This window comes from Puntigrus tetrazona, chromosome 1 (assembly GCF_018831695.1).
Source record: "Puntigrus tetrazona isolate hp1 chromosome 1, ASM1883169v1, whole genome shotgun sequence".
Classification (NCBI taxonomy): Eukaryota; Metazoa; Chordata; class Actinopteri; order Cypriniformes; family Cyprinidae; genus Puntigrus; species Puntigrus tetrazona.
In genome coordinates this window covers 5403477-5423851 of record NC_056699.1, presented here as the reverse complement: position 1 = coordinate 5423851, position 20375 = coordinate 5403477, and the positions used below count along the sequence as shown (strand labels likewise).

General features: G+C 36.1%; 1 long non-coding RNA gene across 1 annotated transcript; it reads right to left on the bottom strand.

Moving 5' to 3' along the window:
* Positions 1 to 15553: 15553 nt before the first annotated feature.
* LOC122344626 lies at positions 15554 to 19240 on the bottom strand. The gene is made up of 3 exons (XR_006250916.1): positions 18985 to 19240; positions 17502 to 17565; positions 15554 to 16040 (listed from the first exon to the last, which is right to left on the bottom strand). It is a non-coding gene; the product is annotated as an uncharacterized LOC122344626 (long non-coding RNA).
* Positions 19241 to 20375: the final 1135 nt, after the last annotated feature.

Sequence of the window (20375 nt, the reverse complement as noted above, 5' to 3'; positions counted from 1 at the left end):
CAAAGCCCATTGTCAGTTTCACTCGGGTCATGATTGTGCCAAATAACTAATGGAGTGTAGAATCGCTTCTCAAATGAAAACCAAAGTAATAAAGAAGAGTAATGGCTGTCCTTGCGTACCATTCCTGTGGTAACCATTTAAATGGGTCTCATATACATCGGTATTGCTCTTTGAAACAATGTGAACACAGACAAATAACTTTCTATGATATTGAAACTCATTCATTTAAACACTGCCTTTTGCTTTACGCATTTATTTTTTTCTCAGAAACATGAGAAATGTGGGGGGAAAAAATCTGTTGATTTTACACAGGTATTTCAGACCTAGTTGATGGTATAGTGCTAAAATAATTGCTATCATTTAGAACAAAAAATGACTGTCAAAAATTTGCAGGACACTTTACTTAGATGCATCTCAAGGTTTGCTGTTTGTACTTTCGTATACTTCTTCAAATTCACCTTAATCTGATTCATTTTAATTTTATATATCTATAGCCAAACACACCGATCTCTGTCTACATTTATAATGACCCCAACATTAGTTATCTCCTTACATTATGAATTATATTATGTCTGAATTAAAACATCAACATTGGCATGAACCAATGAATATTTGCTAGCTACGAAATATATTTATGACTATTTAATTTACAATCCATTTGTTTTCAGATCCACAACATTGGAATAATCACAACGTCAATGTGTGACAAAAAATAAAATGCACAATATTTGGTAGCATTTACAAGAAACAGATGTCCAAAGAGCTTTTGCTTTTCTTGCAAAACACTAACGGATGTTTCGTTTTCCAAGTAATACGAGAAAACTGCAACCTGAGCTTCAACATGCTGTCTGTCAGAGAACACAACATATAATACTGGGAAATATTTCACACATAAATTGCAATCCAATTAAACTACACCACACTGAGTTAGTGAATGCTGAACATGTACTGGCTGCTGATGGAGACAGGGAATACAGTTTATTTTGGCTATTTTTTATGCACAAACTACACATTCTGATTCTGAAAATTTCAATATTTTCATAAATGTTCTGATCTATTGACTTGACAGATCAGAAAAAATGTATCTGAAATCGGTCAACTCAAATCTGCAGACTGACAAAATAGGGGCAAATGTAAAAAAAAAAATAAATAAATAAAATAAAAATTACACACACACACACACACACACACACACACATCATTGAAACTCTGGCATAATTTAAAATCTTGAAAATCAAAAAGATGACAATTCTTGCCTCAGCATAGGCTCACTCCAATAAGCACAACAAATAATGACAATGAGACAGACTACAGACTACGTTAAACACTTCATGAATACATTTTCATTCATCTGTGCTACTATTCCTGAAATCACCTCGTATATAGAACCTGCTATGATATTTCCGACAGTGTACAAAAACATTATATAACTTTACACTCACATGAATATCTAGAATATGAACTTGCAACATTAGCAGATGTGATGTGCCTGAACATTATGCACTTCATTATAATAAAATGTAAAAAAGGACAGACATTTTTTAATTTACATAAGCAAAAGCTCTATGCAAACTAGTGAGTGGACTTGTCTACTGCCTATGTGGTTGCACACGAGAACAGTGCTACTCAAGAATTTGCTTTTAGCAATTCTCAGTATGAATGCGAGGAAAACAAGGTATCTTAAAAGCCCACAATGTTGCTTCCTACTCTTTATAACATCCTTTGTGCTCAAAGTATGCATGATGCCTTAAAAAGCTTGTGAAAGTAGGCAACTCAGTAGGTTTTGGAACAGAACTCCAAAAAAATGCAAAAGATAGCAACTCTGTTCTTGAGGTTGTGTAACATACCGTTTAAAGTCAAGCACTAAAAATGAGAAAACTGTTGGTTTAAGTAAGAAACCAGTAAGGAACCAGGATCCGAGCAAAGGCCTTGTTAGAAGTGCCTTCGGATGAAAGCATCTGCTAAATGACTACTTACTGTACTCCTCATGCCACCTTATACTTTTAATAAAGGCACATTAAGAGACACAGAACAAACTATTTTCTTGTTCACAGACAGGAAGAGTTCATCCTACAAATCTATATTCTTAAAGCAGATAGTGCCCTGCAATTACATCGCAAAGTTTAAGTACGGTCCTCCAGCGATTCAAATGGAAGAGTGGGGGAGCTCTCTCTCAATCTCTTTTTGTTTTTCTCCAAACAGGCTTTTTGACTTCCTCTGTAATTACCGCCCACACTATGAACTATATTAGCAGATGCAAGTTGTGGAACGGCGGCCCTGATACAGAAGCACTTTTGCCGAATGAGCATTAGACCTGCAGTCTCTGGGCAAGGAGAAAGACAATGTTTAACAGAGCAAAGACATAAAACCATGCGCAAGTGCATGTGGTATCACGGCAAAATCATAACGTATGTTAAAAGTATTGTTCACCCAAAAATTTAAATAACTTAATTTCACTTCACGAGTCATCTTAGGTGTATATGACAGTTTTTTAAAAAATGCGTCCTGGTTCTTGAAGCAGACCAATGGGTTTTTGTAACATTTTTTAATCATAACTCAAATCACTGACTTCCATTTGTGAGAGAGTCGAGTGGCATAAGCCACATTCGTAACGCAAGCACAGAAGAGAATGATAAACAAAGATAGAGCAATACCAAACGCCGGTAAAGAATTAGCATTCAAAAATGAGAAGTAAAAAAAAAAGTGCATTTAATTGAAACAAAAATCAATAAATTAAGCCCATTTTTACAGACCCACAAAACTACTTTGTTGTGTAAACTAACAGCAAAAACATACAAAAAATGTTGAAAATGGTGTTGTGCGAACCCTCCAAATGTAACGCAACATTTGACAAGTAATTACTCCTAAAACAAATATGTATGCACTCCCGTAGTCATGAAACAGCATTAATTGCACTGAGATCATTTGTAGTTATAACAGTTCAACAGCACAGTCACCTTGAGCACACTTTAACTGCATTCATAAATTACCATGTTGATAATACACCACAGGCATACGCAAAAAGTCATCATCAGCTATAAAATCCAATTATGCAATGCATTGTACCATCTTTGCCTCAAGCAATCAAGCACTCTTTTGCATGAGAGGCATCATCATCACAATTTAAGTTTAATAAAAATGATTTAATTATGATCAGTGTTCCCTGTGATCATAACTGAACCACCTCCATGTTCTCACATTTATTGTCACGGTTGTTAAATGACGCAAGAATTCGATCAACAGGACTAAAACAAACAAAAAAATGCATTAACATTTTTGTTAAATATGAAATAAACCAAAACAAATAATAATGAGTATGCTAGATATATTTTAATAACAATCCATGCTTTTGAATCAAAAACTCACATATTTGTACCATTAGTAACATTAATGGTTTACAGTGGCTTCAAACATGGCACATCAAGGATACAATCTGTTTTATAATTCCTAGATTCCATAGTTTTGTTCTAACATCTGGTTATCTGTTATCCTGAGAGGGATCTTTAGATCTGTAAAAGACTGAAAGGCTTTCGGCTCATATCAAGATCATCTGTTGTCCATGTCTCTCTCTGCAGTGACTGAGAACAGCCTGTATAGGGGTGAAGAGACTTGTTATTGAGGAGCAGATACAATCTGTCCAGCACCTGTATGCCTGGGTGATTCTGCTCTACTGTGCTGCACATACATAATGACTTTTGGGAGCCGACACACACCAGCTGGACCTACAGTAGCAAAACAAACTCACAGGGACTTGCTTAAATCTCAGTTTTACAATTATCTCAAGATATGTTTTGCCAACATAAATAAGAGACATTTGAGGCTCTTTAAATGTGCAAAAATGGGATCACTGTTACGATGTAGACAAAAAAGGTTGTCCAGAAGAACCCGTGGTTTATTATTGTTCACCTGTGTGTTGTTAATCATTCTCACCTGTCTATCCCTGTTTAGCACCCTTAAGTTCTTGTCTGTGTAGTTGGTTCCTACATGGATTTACAGCTTCAATGTTTTTTTTTGATTTACTGTGTGATGGTAAGTGACTTTTTCCACCAATTCAACAGATATAAAGCCCATAAAATAGTTTGGATCTTTCCAATTACAGAAAAAAAAAATACTTTGATCAACAGAAATAACAACAATAGCTAAATGACACAAAATCATGACTAACAACAAAAATACGATTCAAAGAAATAAACGAAAATGTAGTTTTTGTGGCTGCTGTAAGATTGAAGCTACATCTGGATATTTGATGTTCTGAAGTTCCTCGTGTAAGTGAAAGCAAGACAGCGAAACATCACTAGAGAAAGTGAGAAGGAGAAACAGAATGGCCAAAACGCCACTATCCAGGAAGAGGCATTTTTCCCCACATTTTCAGTAAACAATTCAATTGTGTACCACCACGGTTCATGCATCAAGATGCCACCTCTAAATTGCTAGGTAATGGAGGCACTCTTTTCTTTTTTTAATAAAATCTCCCCTGATACTGTTTAGAGGTGACACGAAAATGCAATCAGCTTTAATGGAAGAGTAGTAAATTCAATAAGACAGGCAAATGAAAGTGATGTTAAAGTCACATGCATTAGAGCAGCAGAGACCCTCACTTAAGAGATACCGCAAACAAATTAACAGCAAACTCAGAAAGAAAAATGAGTTTCAACTTTAGAAGTTTCAATGCATTTATTTATTTATTTAGAATTTATTAAATAAATACCAAAGTAAAATCCTTTCGCATTGAAATTGCACAATACCAGCCCACGTGGTCAGCCCAGAGAAAACACTCTGTTCCCGTCCCTTATTATGAGATTCGAAAACGTTTAAAGTTGCATTTTTTTAGTCTTTACTAAATGGGTTGGCCGTACTAGAAATCCCCTCCTCCTCTAAATGTATTTTCGAACTTCTGGGACATACGTTTTACTCATGCATTGTTGCATTCATTTAGATCAACGTTTGAGGTTTTATAGCGCAGTGCATGAATGAATAACTAGCAGCAGCTCTTTCATGAGCCGCTCATGCCTCCTGTGTTTCAGATCTGACTTCCGCTCAGAGCCCCCGATGGTCTCGTGCACATAAATAAATAATTTCAGCATTCGGCTGTATAGAGAACAGAGCTTCACAGCACTAGATAGTCCAGAGTTCATTTGGCAACAGAACATCACGGGGTTGAAGGAAAATTGAGCAGCGTCGCACGGGACTGCCTCACACACTTATACAAATATAAAGCATGGATATTTATTTTTGGAATAATTTTATTTAGAAAAATAATGATAGAGCCCTAGGGGCAGTGGTGGATGCATAGCAGGTTTTCCTGTTCTTGATGGCTAGTAAAGCTTAGCAATTGTAATATTGTAATGTTACAGCTATCCATCAGGAGAAAGTTTATGTACAAGATGTACACTACTGTTCAAAATGTTTCGAAATAAATCTCATTGCTTGGCAAAACGTGTTTCATCAACACCAAATCTATCCATCCATCTACAATATTATGCAATTGCATCATGATTATTCTATTATCACCATTTGATTTCAAACTAATATACGGACTAAAGTACTATATGCATTAGAAACACACACACACACACACACACACACACAAAAGGACAATTCCTTAGAGTTAGAGTCTAGTAGCTGACGGTGAGTATGAGAAAAGCAAAAAAAGCGAGAGAAAAAAAAAAAAACCTCTAACAGTTCACTGGCCATGGATCCTACGACTAGAGACAAGCACAAAGTCCACATATACCAATCAGGACTCCATTAGATGCCACTCACTGACTTTTACAGAGGTATTTGGCCTGTAATTGAGACAAATGGTTCAGCTGCTCTAAGACATGTCCATCAGAGGCCTCAAGTAAAGCAGACAGTACATCACTTCAGGAAAAACAGTTCTAGACAAACAAATACTAGAAAAGCATATAGAAATCCATTAGAAAGCAGAATGCAGCGAAGAAAGGTACTTTTGCCCAGCTCTAGCAAATAAGTAATGTGTTGAAGCATGTTTATTTTTGAGTTTGGAGTCTTTATATACTTTATATCTCAATTGATTACTGGCCAGTGTGTAGGCATCTGTGTTGATTCTGAACGTTATATAACGTTGAATATTTCGGGTATTTGGGTTTTTCATGAGAGCACCAGAAGATGCTGGCATGTTGTTTGTTTATTTTCATCTTCACTGCATTTTGCCACAAGATTTTTATTTTTTTTTTATTTAGACTAGGACGCCTTTTTAAAAAGTGAAGCAGCGTTTGAAGCTGGTTTGAAATATTCTGCCGCCTACTAATGTAACTAATTCATTATTAATGGGCTGTTTTCTATATTGGGATGATATCAGTTTGAAATGCAAGTCACATCAGTCCATCCCAACACCATTAAGCAGATTAACAGATATGAAATATGAACCTGGAGATATGAAAGAGATTTAAAAAAGCGTAAAGGTTAACATTAACCGTATGTTCCTTCATTATTAATCTCAAAGAGAACGCTCAAGTTTTGTAGACTTTCTTCTCCCCCAACATCTCGATATCCATGTTTATAATCAATAATTAATTACCCCACAATTTTGTTTGATCGATCCCCGCTAGAGATTATTATATACATTCAGCCAACATGGCAGTGTGCCAGGGGTGAGACAAAACAAACAACCATGCAAATAGCATGTACAATCGGTCAAACAGAAAAATGTCATTAATCACCTGGGAGTCATCAATCAGCTCATTTTTGGTATGCCACTTCATGCCACAGTATTTTACCAGTTCTTTCCTTGAATAAAAGAACCTATGACCTTCCTTTTATTTCTTTTTATATAACAATATACCTTGCACAATGTCTTCTAAGGGATCGACAAATTACACATTCATATAATTCCAACAACTAACCTTTTTCCTGAAATTTGACGGAAAATAAATCCTCAATCAAGCAGCCAAGACTGTCATTGATGCTGCATTACAAGGTTAGGGGTCGACCGATATATATGTTTCGCCAGTTAATCGGCACCGATAGTTAGTTGATTCCCTGAACTATTGGTTATCGGCAAAAATATACAATCGTTTTTTTCCGGTTGCATCCGCTGCTGGAGTGGCTGTGAAGGGTCCGTTATTATACGGTGCAAGAGCCAACATATCTATGGCAGAAGTGGCCTCTAGAGGCAAAAATCATTTGCATTTGTTTGTGATACTGCATGCTGACATTTCAGATGCACGTTCAAAACACAGAGTAAAAAGGCATGTATACAGTACACTCCAGTACTTGTTTTCATGTCAATATAAAGTAATACTTTTATTGACGAGATGCTGCATTGGAGAAGGTTGAGGACGCTAGCAGTACCTCGGGCAGTTAAATTAATGTGGCAAAAATACACGCCAAGTGTTTAATGTCATGATTGGTACCATAAATCTGACCTGAGATTGAATGCTATTTGTCAGAGCCTGTCATTGAAAAAAGGGACTGCAGAGGTTTCCAAAAAATAAAACACTTGGACATCTGGCAAAGAAGTTCCTGTGCCCCCCACCATCCACTGCGTCTAGTGAAGCTAGATAAGCATGGACTCATCTGATAAGCATTAACTCATTGCGCGATCATTTCTGCATGAATGAATGAATGAATAAATGAGCAGGAGATGCCGGGTTTTGTTTACTAAAAGCGCCACTCTTGGTTATTAACTAAGGAGATAAATACATAAACAACATATTCAGATCTGCTCTGCACTTCATGAGCCTTTCACAATTTCATTTGAATAAAATTTGCGTCACACAGAACTGTAAAGCTATTCGCGGCAACCTGCCAAAATAAAAGTTCGTTTTAACTTGCAGGACAGCTAATACCAAAATTCTAAACAAAAAACAACTTTAACTAATGAACTAACTACATTTCTTCCATGTTTTAATTTGAATAGTAAATCCCCTTTGTTTGCTAAAAATACATAAAGTTTGATTTTCAATATTTTAAAGGTTTATTTCTTCATTTAAATTTCTAAGGAAAATTAGTAATAACAGTTCAGTACTATTTTACATGGAGTTTTAAAAACTATCGCTTAATTAATCGGCTATCAGCAAGTGCGGTTCAACCTAGCTATCGATAAAATTCAATATCAGTCGACCTCTAATCAAGGCCACTGAAATCTGGTTTGTGAATGTGCATACATATGAGGACACACAAGGCAAAGCCTAAGAAACATATTGGTTTACAAGACCAAAGAGTTAACATAAGATTATGCGGACTATGTAAGAATTAGTTTTCTCCACTCCCGGCTTTCAACTGTTTTTTTTCCCTTCTTCTCAATGTACATGACTACTTTCATTAATGCTAAACGATTATGAGAGACCGATTGAATAGACTGTGCCTGTGTTTGCTATTTATTCAACACACATGGGCTTTCAGACAACCAGCAGATGGGAAGTGGATAGAAAAGTTTCTTTGTTTGTGTTTTGTTGGCTCTGTTCCTAATGGGCAGTAGCAACATACAGGAAGAACGCATTACATTACTAAGTAAACAAACCCAAATATAAGGATAGGAGGGTTTATAAAAATGTAATATCAACAAACTCACCACAAAATTGTGGTGGTTATTACACAGTTTGAAAATGACCTTCCAGTTGCATTTATACTTGACCTTATATGTGGTCAAACAAAAGTACAATGGAATTTAATGTATGCAATAATGTATAATAATGTGCAACTTCCCATAACTAATATTTATATAAAAATAGTATATATGCCTTTTAGACTGTATTATATTAAGTTAATTTCATTTTTAGATAGTAAATTAAAATAAATACTAAATCTTAATATTTATTTATAAATTGCAATAAATATCAATTTATAAATATTTATAATAATGTTGCACTATACTTAGATACTGTGTATATGTTTGTGTAATGTATAATATATAATAAATTACTAGTATTGTTATTTATAATTATACAGTTACATACGGTTTCATGAGAACATGATCTAGGACCACATGTTCTCTGTTGGAGAAATGTGCGATGGAGGGCAATGATGGAGAGCATATGATGTCTGAATGGTGCGCAATTAAAGTTATGGGGTTTATTATCTTATTAGCCGCTTATGAAGGCTATGAGTCAAGGCCGTGCAGAGAGAATGCTGCAGAGAAATGGTAGCAGTAGGTAGACATTACACTGTCATCAAAGAAGCCATTAAACACCCGTGTGCCAATAATCTCAGGAGGCAAGAGAAACGCTTTCATCTCTTTACGTGATACACAATTAGATTAGGAGAAGCGCTGTACCGAAATGAGAGAGAGAACGTCAGAGTGTTGTTGATGCTTCACAAAATCTTATGGAAATACAACAAATAATATGTTTAAATTAAAATAAATTTTAAAAAAATTCCCTCATTTTGGATTTTATTTTGTTTTAACATTTAACTTCATTTTTTTTGTAACATTTTTTAATTACTCAAGGTTTGCTTGACTATACAGCACATCTGGATATACAGTTTAAACGCTATCAGACATCATGTAATTATCATTTTATAATGCTGCAAAATTACTGTAATTATGAGACAGCGATTGTGCTTCATGTCTATAGAAATGATTTGTTTATGTTGCTCATAATGGCAAGTACACTTATTTACTTCATTAATCTTTACCGTTTAAAAAAAAAAAAACTATACATACATACAGTTACATCCTTATATAGTTACATTATATACATATATAGTATACATCGCTTGTGGGGTGGTTTTGATTATAGGGGCCCACAGCTGAGGGGGCCTAGAAGACGCTCAGGACAGTTGACGGGCCACTGTTTTCATCACCAAAGCCAATTGAAACAGTTTAAAGCATTCAAACACAAGATGCAGAAAAGCTTAATTGAGTCCTCCATGTTCGGTGCACACGCAGAACGCTGCGTCTCATGGACAGCACGAACCAATATCTCCTTTTGTCCTGCCTTAAATGAACAAATACAAATCAGCAGTTTAAATAAACAGAAAAAGAGGTGAAAGAGCCCAATTCAGCACCTACACATGGTGTTTTGTGCACACAGTATAATGTGTTATTAACCACCGGCCAATTTTGAATTCTAAAAAATTTAATCCATCGAATACAAGATGAGTTTGTTCTGACACAGTTTGACTGAGTACTTGTCATATTTTATACCATTTTCTAAATTAGAAATTTAAGTGAACCTACAATGGGGAAGGTGTCTGAATAAATGTTGGTTTGACTGTATATTTAATTTTTACGGTGAATATGCAGCTCTATTTTACAGAGCTATTTGACACCTACAAACATTGAAAAAAAAAAAAGCAAAAAACATTGTGTAAATAGGACAAATAAATAGAATCAACATACAAGTTAAGCTATTTCAAACAGGGCCCCCTGGTACAACCTGCACAGGGGGCCCCTCAAACCCCAGCTATAGCCCTGTATGCCAGCACATCCTGCATATTGCAGACATTAATCGTTCTTAACTAATCCATGTAAGAGCATGTTTAAGGATAAATGGATGTGTTGTTGTGTGAAACCGACTGTCTATTCATAGCTATTTTTCTAAATTAATCATGACCTGTCAGCGTGTCATGCGGTAAATGGTTGTGCAATGGCTGGCTGTTGGTTGGAACAAAGTGCAAGTGAAACTCTTTTAAAAAGAAGAAAAAGAGGGCTCGAGACCAACAGATAAACTGCATTAAAAACTATGAAAATGGTCAGGTCGCTGAGGCAGTAAGTAAAGTTCTCACGAATGATTGTTCAATTAATCAATTGACCCTTTATGTGGCTACTATTTCTCTAACATCTAGATCCAACAAAACAAGAAAGATACAAATATTTCTGTCAGGATGCCGAGGCTCAGTTGTTTCACTTCTAAGCAATCATCATACCTGCCCTTTAGAAAGACACAGGAGCTGTTTCATAGTTCAGGAGGCTTAATGGAGTTCAAGGCAATGTTTCATTTAAATATCATTTCTTTCCTTCCAGTATTTCCCCTAAGAGATACAGAATACAGTATCGACCTTATTTTTAATGTAAGAGCTGGTGCAGCCATTTTACTTGATGTGTGAGGTTTCCAGTTATATTCATTTGTACAAAAACAACTTATGATGCTTGCTGGAAATTCTGATACTGTATTAATGTATTATTGTAATTATAAACGAGCAAGTTTGTAAAACAAATAGTTTTTTACACTTTATTCTTTTAGTTATGCATATAGCAGATGAATCATAAGTCTCGTATATTCACAGAAACTAGATTAAAAGTAGATAAGGTGTATACAGCTGATGTGAATTAAAGTATAAATGTGAATTCTTGGTGAGTAACGTTGATTTGTCACAATGCATCTATGTTGGATTTTGTTTGAATATGCTTGTGTGTTGTCTTCACTTGTTTCCACTGTCCTCGTTGCCATGGTTGTGTACGTACGTGTGGGACAGCGATATTAAAATAGGGGCGAGGTCGTGTTAGGGTTTATTTTGGTGCTTTCAAATGTCAACATAGTTTGGTGAAAATCAACTAAAAGCTTCATGTGAAATCATGAGAACATTTTTGATAACTGAAAAGAGACAGTGGGCTTATCGTGGGCCTTTTTTCATTCACATAGGAAGAAGGAGGTCAAGTGATGTCAGCAGTGTGATTGATGTCATTTACATCATATATTTGATAGTTATAACTACATTATTATTGCATTTTTAAAATGGAAGAAAATCCTGTTTTTGACCTCAAAATAAAACACTGTGTAATTGTTCAAATAACACTGTTTTATTTTTAAATATAAAAATACTTTTTATGAAGACTTTATAAATACGTATTTTCTTTTTCACACCAAAGTCTTCATAAAATCCATCCCTCTGGTCCATAGTATCAGTAAACTCTTCCACCCTACTTTATCATTCTCACCGAAAACCTTCAGTCAAACTTCTGTACCAGAATCATCCGAGAACAGACTCACTCCATGGCAGTTTCATCATGCTGAACGCTACGACTTCTCGAGTCATGAAAAATTCATCATTGAGTGGCTCAAAAAAAGTGGCACTCATGTCAGCAAATAGAGCCACACAGGGACTGATGATGCAAATCATTATTGTCCATGTAGGAGATGCCGTCTAGCTGAGGTTTATTGCAGAGGACTGTCTGTTAGAAGAAATCCTACCGATACGAATACATTAAAACATATTTACCAGAGACCGTAATAGCAGATAGCATTCCATAATCGACAGACGATGAAATGTGTCATGAAAAACTCCAATCATCCAGTATTCAACACACACTGCTTTAGCCCAGTGGGTATTTAACAATTCTCAGAACTTGCATCAATTGCACAGCATACTAGAGTAACCAACCGCCGGGTTATTTTAACAAAACAAATGCATCATTGCTATTACACGTTTCTGCACTATTTATAGGTTGTTCATAAAAATGTTTGTGGCAATTGTGAACAAACCAGTATTCCACCCTCCATCCCAAAAAAACAATGGTACTATTGATACACTTTGAAACTGCCCCAGCAACCCTGTGGTCCATTGGAGAATAGAAGGGTAAACAAACCAAAGCACAGTCACTAGTCTCAAAATTTGAAATATTTCTGGATTGCAGGATGTCCTGGTACAAAAACAATTACTAGGGCATTTTGCACAATTCAGGACACCATTTTGCTTTCAGTGTCTCTATGCTTCAAAAAGCCTACCTGCAAAGCTACAATATGTTACGTTTTAGACACGTAAAATGAGGACGCTGTCAAAAATAATGTCATAAATGAATGAAATCAACATTTGGTGTGACCATCCTTTGTGGTTTAAGCAGCTTTTGCCCTAAGTGCACTTGTTTCTAGGTAGCTTTCTTGTCTGTCATTTCTTTCTGACCGTCTAAGTTTTTCCCGTTTCTTGCGTAATGTAATTCCAGACAGATTGGGTGATGATTAGATCAGATCTCTGAGTGGAGCACTGGCTGTTGTCGGATTCAAAATCTCACTGGATTATTATAATTAAATGGTAAAAATTAATGTTTGGAAATGTACCGCTGTATGCACCACTGTATACGGTTGGGAACCCTAAAGTCTCCAGCATTTACATTTATCAGCAGGCCCAGACGCTCGCTAATCAAAGCTTCTAACTGAGACTAGAATTGACAAATATCTATTTCCGGATTAATTATACAATAAAAAGGACTTGGACGGGTTTAAAACCTTCCAGTACCACCTGATCCTGTTTACTGCTATGGTGAACTGGCAGCAACATTTGGATGCTCATGTGTCAACATCTTGGCACACATCGACTGCTCGAACAAGAACATGGTTCCCATGACACCTTGTAACAAAAACAACTGGCCTTCCAAAACAAGACCAGTGGCAATAAAAGTAATTTGAAGGCCTTCATCTAAATTAAATTTGAAATTAACTGTGGTCTTCGTTTCAACAGCTTACTTTGTACTCTCTACTTATGTAAAAATAAAAGTATTTCTGGATGCAAACAGCGTATGCTCTTCTGTGTCAGCAGCAACACAAAAATATGTTTTCTACATGTAGTTACACTTTGATTTGAAAGAAAACAGCATATCCGTGTGAATGAAGACATGCGTAGCTTACGTTTAGCAGATATTCTCCAAAACGCCGCTGAGGTTATGGGGACACACAGAGGAGACAAACTACACTGCGTACAAAAAATATTCTCGTCACTTTATAAAATTCAGACTGAACCACTGATAACAGGTGGATTATTTTGACAATGTTTTTCATACTTTTTAGTGTTCATTACTTGGCAGTCAATGGGACATTCACAAGGCTCCCGGTTTTCATCCAAGATCAACAAACCTTTAAAAGTGACTATATTCCCATTTGGGGGTGAAAAATTAACCAAAATGCAAATGCTGAACCGTGACTTTTTTTTTTTACTATGCTACTATGCAGATTGTGCATGATACAAGTCATGATGACACTGGTAATAAGAGCATGTTCGTCATCATTGCGATCATCACATTGGCCTACTTCTGGCTCATCTTTTGCACATCGTTAACAAACAAGTCTGCACATATTTGCTAGAACTTATAAATACAGGATGCTTAAACATGCAATGAATCAAGTTTTCCACTAAGATGACTATGTAGGTTGGCATAATGCTCAAACTATTTTCTTGATGGAGTAGCCCATCTGTGCCTCTGTAATCGCACTAAGTACAATCTGGACAACATTATCACTTAATATAGTAAGACATCCATCACACTCTTTCTCGGTATGGATGCAGACATTGACTTTGAAAACTTTGCCATTCTTGTTGATTTTTATGTAGCTCAAAGTCTTCTAAATCTTTTGGGTTCTGTCTGGGGCAACTGCTGGAAAGACCTTTTGATATCCTGAGCTGTGAAACTTGAGGAGCAGCAAGCAGTCAAAACAACTCACTCTGCATTTCAATCAAAGCCAAAACAATATAAATGTCATTGTGACTGTTTAATGCAATCTGTTTGTTCTGCTCCTGTGGTGGGCGATATGACGCTGTGCATATTTGCCCAAAACCATCTGTCACAGGCAGATATTAAAAATCCATAAAGGGAAACAATTTGAAAAGCCTCATAAATTAAACACTACTGAATAGCCGTTTTAATACAGGCATGAACTGGAGGCAAGCTTTGATCTGCTACACAAATCCATCATAATGGACTTATTTAAAACCTAAGCTTTTAATTGTCGCTCAGAAAGACCTGACTGGAAAGGTAGAGTATATTTAAGTGCAAGTGTAATTTGTGTCAATTATTTATTTTTTGGGTTCTCTTTCTTTGTGTGTGTTACAATGCACAAATACATTACTGCACCAAAATAAAACATGGCTTCCACATTTTCCCCAGAAATTGATGCTGGTAATTATTTGTATATATGTTATATAATGCATAGTACTTAAAAAAAAAAATTAATGGCATTCAAATAAAGCTTTAAATACTAATAATAAAAAAATAAAAATAATAATATATATATACATACATATATATATATATATATATATATATATATATGTGTGTGTGTGTTTTTGTAGGTATTATAATGAACCAAAAATGAGTACCATATTTGAATTAATATAATATGTAAGCAATAAGGTACGAGGGGCTTTGCTTTATTGTGAATAAATCATGGCTGAAGGGCATTGTTAGACACTAGGGGAAGCGGAGTGCCTTCAAACCCTTCAGCCTTGATTTATTCACGATACACCACTGCCCCGAGTACCTTTTATAAATCAAGCAAGTTCGTTAAATTCAGTCCTTCCACTAAAAAAAAAAAAAAAAAAAACAATACCTCACAGCAACAGTAAACCGCAAGAGAATGTTCTGAACATGCCTCTCATCTAGAGTTAAAAATAGAAAAGCTTTTTTTTAAGAAAGAAAAGCTTATCATCCACTGTATATTTATTTTAAACCACACCTGCTTATCTCTCAGCATGAGGAAACGTCTGTTTTTCAAGCGTCATTACGGTGTAAACCGTTTGATATATAGAATCTTACCCAAAAACAACACGTATAGCTAATTTCCTTCTCGCTTCGGAAACTTCGAGATTTCACAGAGACGCGCACACACGTCAACATCTCCACATGAAAAGCCTTTATTACACGGGGAAGGCTGTGGTCTCAAAATCAAAGATAAAAGATGCAGCATAACGCCAGCAGGGGCCAAAATACATAATACATGGAACAATTTAAATGATGTATTATTGATTGTTTATGTTTCTAATGGTGGTTGCTAAAGGTGTTGCCCAGTGATACACAAACCATTGGGTGAAGCAGTCCTAGCTGTGCTGTATCGTGAATAAAACACAGCTGCTGACCAATCAGATTCCAAGAATGGAACTAACCGTTTCATATAAAATAACATAATATAATCATACATTCGGTGTAGGTACACAATTTACAAACCTACAGTATGCACATCATAGCATTTAATCACTCCATTAATCCACTAAACATACAAATTCTCATGTAAAGAGCAATCAAACCATATTCTTCTGCAGCCAGACCGAGGAAACTCCTGTGACTTTCTTGAAGGCTCATCTTTTTGAACAGAATCTTTCTAATGTTCTCATTGATCTTCTCAGAAGGCGTTAGATGTCTGTGGTGCCTAAAAGCATGCCATAATTCAAAGGTTTTGCCAAAGCCAACGATCTACAATCTACATCATGATTTGCAGACACGAGTCAGGGCAGCACAAAGTAAAATCTTCTTACTTTTTAGACACTATAGGAATCAAGTTTATCTCTTGCAACAACTCAGCCGTACTCCCATTTATGTGACTGCTGATAAGAACAAATGCCGTCTCTGCTGTTTGCGCATCGAAAGCAGACGTCTTCCATCATAGCTATTTGATGTTTTACAATCACGCCATGCGTAAATACAAATGCAACAAAATTCACTCAGTGGAGGAAAAAACGCAGTTGGGTGTTTCTTCCACCATTAAAACTAGCACATTTGAACTTATGACAAGTAATAGTTCACCAAAAAAATCTAAATTTGGTGAAATAGTTTTTTTCTTCATCGGAACACATTTGGACAAATTTAGCATTCCATCACTTGCTCAACATTGGATAATCTGCAGTGAATGGGTGCCGTCAGAAAGATAGTCCAAAAAGCTGATAAAAACATCACAATAAGGCACAGTTAATATTTAGTCCATCAGTTAACATGTTTTTTTTTTTTTGGAAAGTTGCATTATTTGCCAAATAATGCCAAAAGTGTAAAAATATGATTAATGATGTTTTTTGAATACATAAACTGCTAGCTTAAATTAGACAAAGGGTCAGCCATGTGATTCCAAAAATCCTTGAAATGTTATTTTTAAGCATGTTTCCCTTTACAGAAAGTAAGAAAAATAACAGTTCTCCAGTGATGCATGTGCATACACGGTTGGACGCTGGCAGTAGAAAAATTAAATAAAGAGTGTAAGAAGTGTGTTTCAGAAGTTATTTCTAAAAGTCCACAGGGCAAAAAGCCCTCACAGTTCAAGGAACACCCAATTACGCTTACACCCATTAAAGGATGGATTCTCGTTGTGTCATGAGTTTCTGCGTAGCATCCCCTCAAGTCCTGATAAAAGTGACAAAGTGTTGCATTGTAGTTTAATCCACCATAAACCATTTCTAAAGGCCCTTTCGAATGGCATCTTGAATCACAGCAGATTTGATCAATGGAAAAAGTATTGCATCTCAGGTCTGAAATTGAATATCAGATGGTTATGATGCAATAAATGGCATCTGTGTCATAAAAAGTCATAATTGACTGTCTAACTCGCGGGTGGGAAGAGTGTGACACTACACTGCTCATCCTTCTCTTTGTGTTCATCAATATGACACAGGGCCAGCCGCAGCCAGACGTTAGTAACAGTAGCAGAAACGTTGAAAGTCCTCTGTCACAAGCACCGTAGGGCTGCTGTGGTAACACTATCTGATAACCTCTTTTTCTTGCCGACACTGTGTTGACAGGTGGTACTGTGTAGGTTGCAGATTTGCAACTGAAGCGGGAATGTACCGAAGAAGCCAAAAGAATAGTTCAATAAAAATGAAAAAAAGTATCGTCATTTACTCACCCTTGTGTCATTCCAAACTGATCAAACACTCAAGGGGAAGTTTTGAAGAATACGGTGACCACAGCTGTCAAGAAAAAATAAAATAAAAATGACACTGTTAAAATGTTTGTGGTAAATTATATACAAACAAAACATATTGGATTAATTATTTTGTGTGTTTCATTGTAACATGTTTTCACTGTCATGTTGGATGAATTTCATGTGCTCTTTCCAAGTAAATAAATAAAAATATGTGAATGGTAATAAACAACCAAAAACAAATACACAGTATTTAAAAAAAAAAAAAAAAAAATATAATTATAATTATAATAAAACTATACATTTTACATGGTGCTTATCACACACATGGATTGTGGTTGTTTTGGTAACCCTTATTATATGGGAACTTTTACCGTGACAAATAATGCCTTTTTACATTGTCAACTCTAAAAAAAAAAAAAAAAAAAAAAAAAACTTGGTTAAATATGGACAAACCCTACAATAGGGTTGTTTTCAACCAAGCCTTTTGGGCAGGAACCCGACTGCTGGGTTTGTCCATATTTTACCCATTGCTGGATGGCATTTCACCTAGCATTTCTGAAAAAATGCTACATTTGCACTATTAGGTGTCAACAACATATATTTACAAGAATAGCCAGCACAAATGACTTCCTTCTCGATTGCGGTTCAATTCTGAAATTAGGCAAAATGTACATAATCAGCAAAATCTTAATTCCTTTTGAAGCTAATGATCTCACAGCAGCACTGTAATGAATTGAAAGCCAGCATGTGCTAACTGTGTGCTAATTTTCTCATAAAAAGCTGTAATTATGCTAATGTTAGTACAGTCGTGTCTAAACTGACACTCCATGTCGCAGAGATAATGAAATGGTGGCATTTTTACCCTCACAAGCCCTCTTGAGCCGCTGTTCTCTCTCACCGGGTGTGCTGCCTCTCGCTGAAACGATTGTCAGGCTAGTTTAAAGCTAGAAGGGACTGAGTATCCACTGCTAAAGTGGAGAAGTAGAGGAGTCAAGAGGTTTCAGCCCTCTTCTCAGTGAAAGTATAGCTCATTTTTGCGGACAAGTGGCCCTAAATGTACTTCACTGAGACACAATGAGAGCTGTGGAGAGAGAGAGAGCTGGCACATCATGTGTTTTCAGCAAAACAATAATGTCAGCCAGCAAACAATGTGTGTGCGTGCTGAGAATGGCTCTAGGTACTGCTCAAGACATGAGGTCAATAGCTGTACTTGAGTGAGTGTATATAGCAGAGACCGGGGCTAGTTGTCACACTTTTTTTGTTTGAGTAAACATTTGTCAGAGTATGTTTTTAAGAGTCAATTATTCAGTCAGATTCTGTATACACACAAACACACACACACACACATACATACATGTGCACACAATACAATACAATTAGACAGAATCATCATTATCATCATCTTGACTTGAACCTCTCAACTTGTTCACCCTTGATCAATGAAGTGTACAGAGTGCATTACCTAGGAACTGAACGAAGGAGTGATGGAACTTGCATTTCTCAAGCTGTAGGTAAAGCTGGATCATTAGAGGACCTGTGTGACAAGCTGGTGAAGCTCTATCAGGTTCTTGGAGGATATCAAAATGTCACTGACTATGACGAACTTGTGCAAAAAAGTCTACATTATTCATGAAGCTCTAGAACACTGAGGCCGAGTTGGATAACTTGGACTAAGAACACAATACTGTGATCAGTCTGCTGAGTAAACGCAGAGAGTAGTTTAGTCGGGCTTCATCCAACAATGTGAACACTAAGACCGTTTGTGAGGTGAGTGCTCTTGTAGCATGGCTTGTTTGCAGGTGGCAGGTGCTGCAAATTTAGAACGCAGGTGATTGTGACCGGGTGAACGTGGTTGCTGATGACTGAGGTGGCTCAGTCTCCCTGACACTGGGACATGTATCAAAAATATCAAATGCAATCCATGGGTTTTAATCTGCAGCTTTTTAAAAAGGAATTGAGCAACGCAGCCAAAAGATCAAGGGGGAAAGAATATGCAAATATGCAGTATACGATCAAAGAAAACATGCATTAAGTTTCAAGAGAGATCACAATTAAGTGAAGACTCATTCATATTATATATGAATCAGTTCAGAGGCACATTCTACATATAAAATGTTTGTTGAATTTATAACCCAACTTTAGCACTTCACAAAGGCTTAATTGTGATCATTTAATTACAGCAAATGATTTGAGCTGCTATAACCCCCAAAAAACAATAACCGATGTTAATTTTTTGGGAGGGGAAATATATAAATAAATTAATCTCATATAACATACTATGATGCAGTGTACATAATCATTTATATTTTTTTATGTAATTTAATACAACATTAAGAATAAGATTGTACAAGCAGTATAAATGATAATAAGTATAAATAAAGAGTATATATGCATGCCCTAACCTTTGGACATCTTATGCAATATAACAGCATTTTGTCTGAACAATTCAAAGTAACAGTCAGGAAATGTCAAAGAAAATTGGATACATGAAATGTATTTTAGGATTTAATTAATGTATCTGTGTACAGGAATGCACATGGGCCCTCTGACATCTGTGCAATGGCTACGGAAAATCAAAAACTACAAACAGACTAAGGGTATCATGCACTCTTTCAAATAACACACTCACACCCACAAAAATGTTGTTTCTGTTTATATTAAGCTCTGGTTTCCACACCCTGCAGGTATATAAAGGTCTGATTAAACAGATTTTAACAAAAAGCTTGTACAACTCTGTGCCATCATTGGCTACCGATGAAGTATTCAGGCCATGGGCAAACTGCACTCTTGACTATAGACTGTGAGTCTGCAGGACAGGCCGTAGTGACACCATAAAACCAGAGGCAGTGGCAT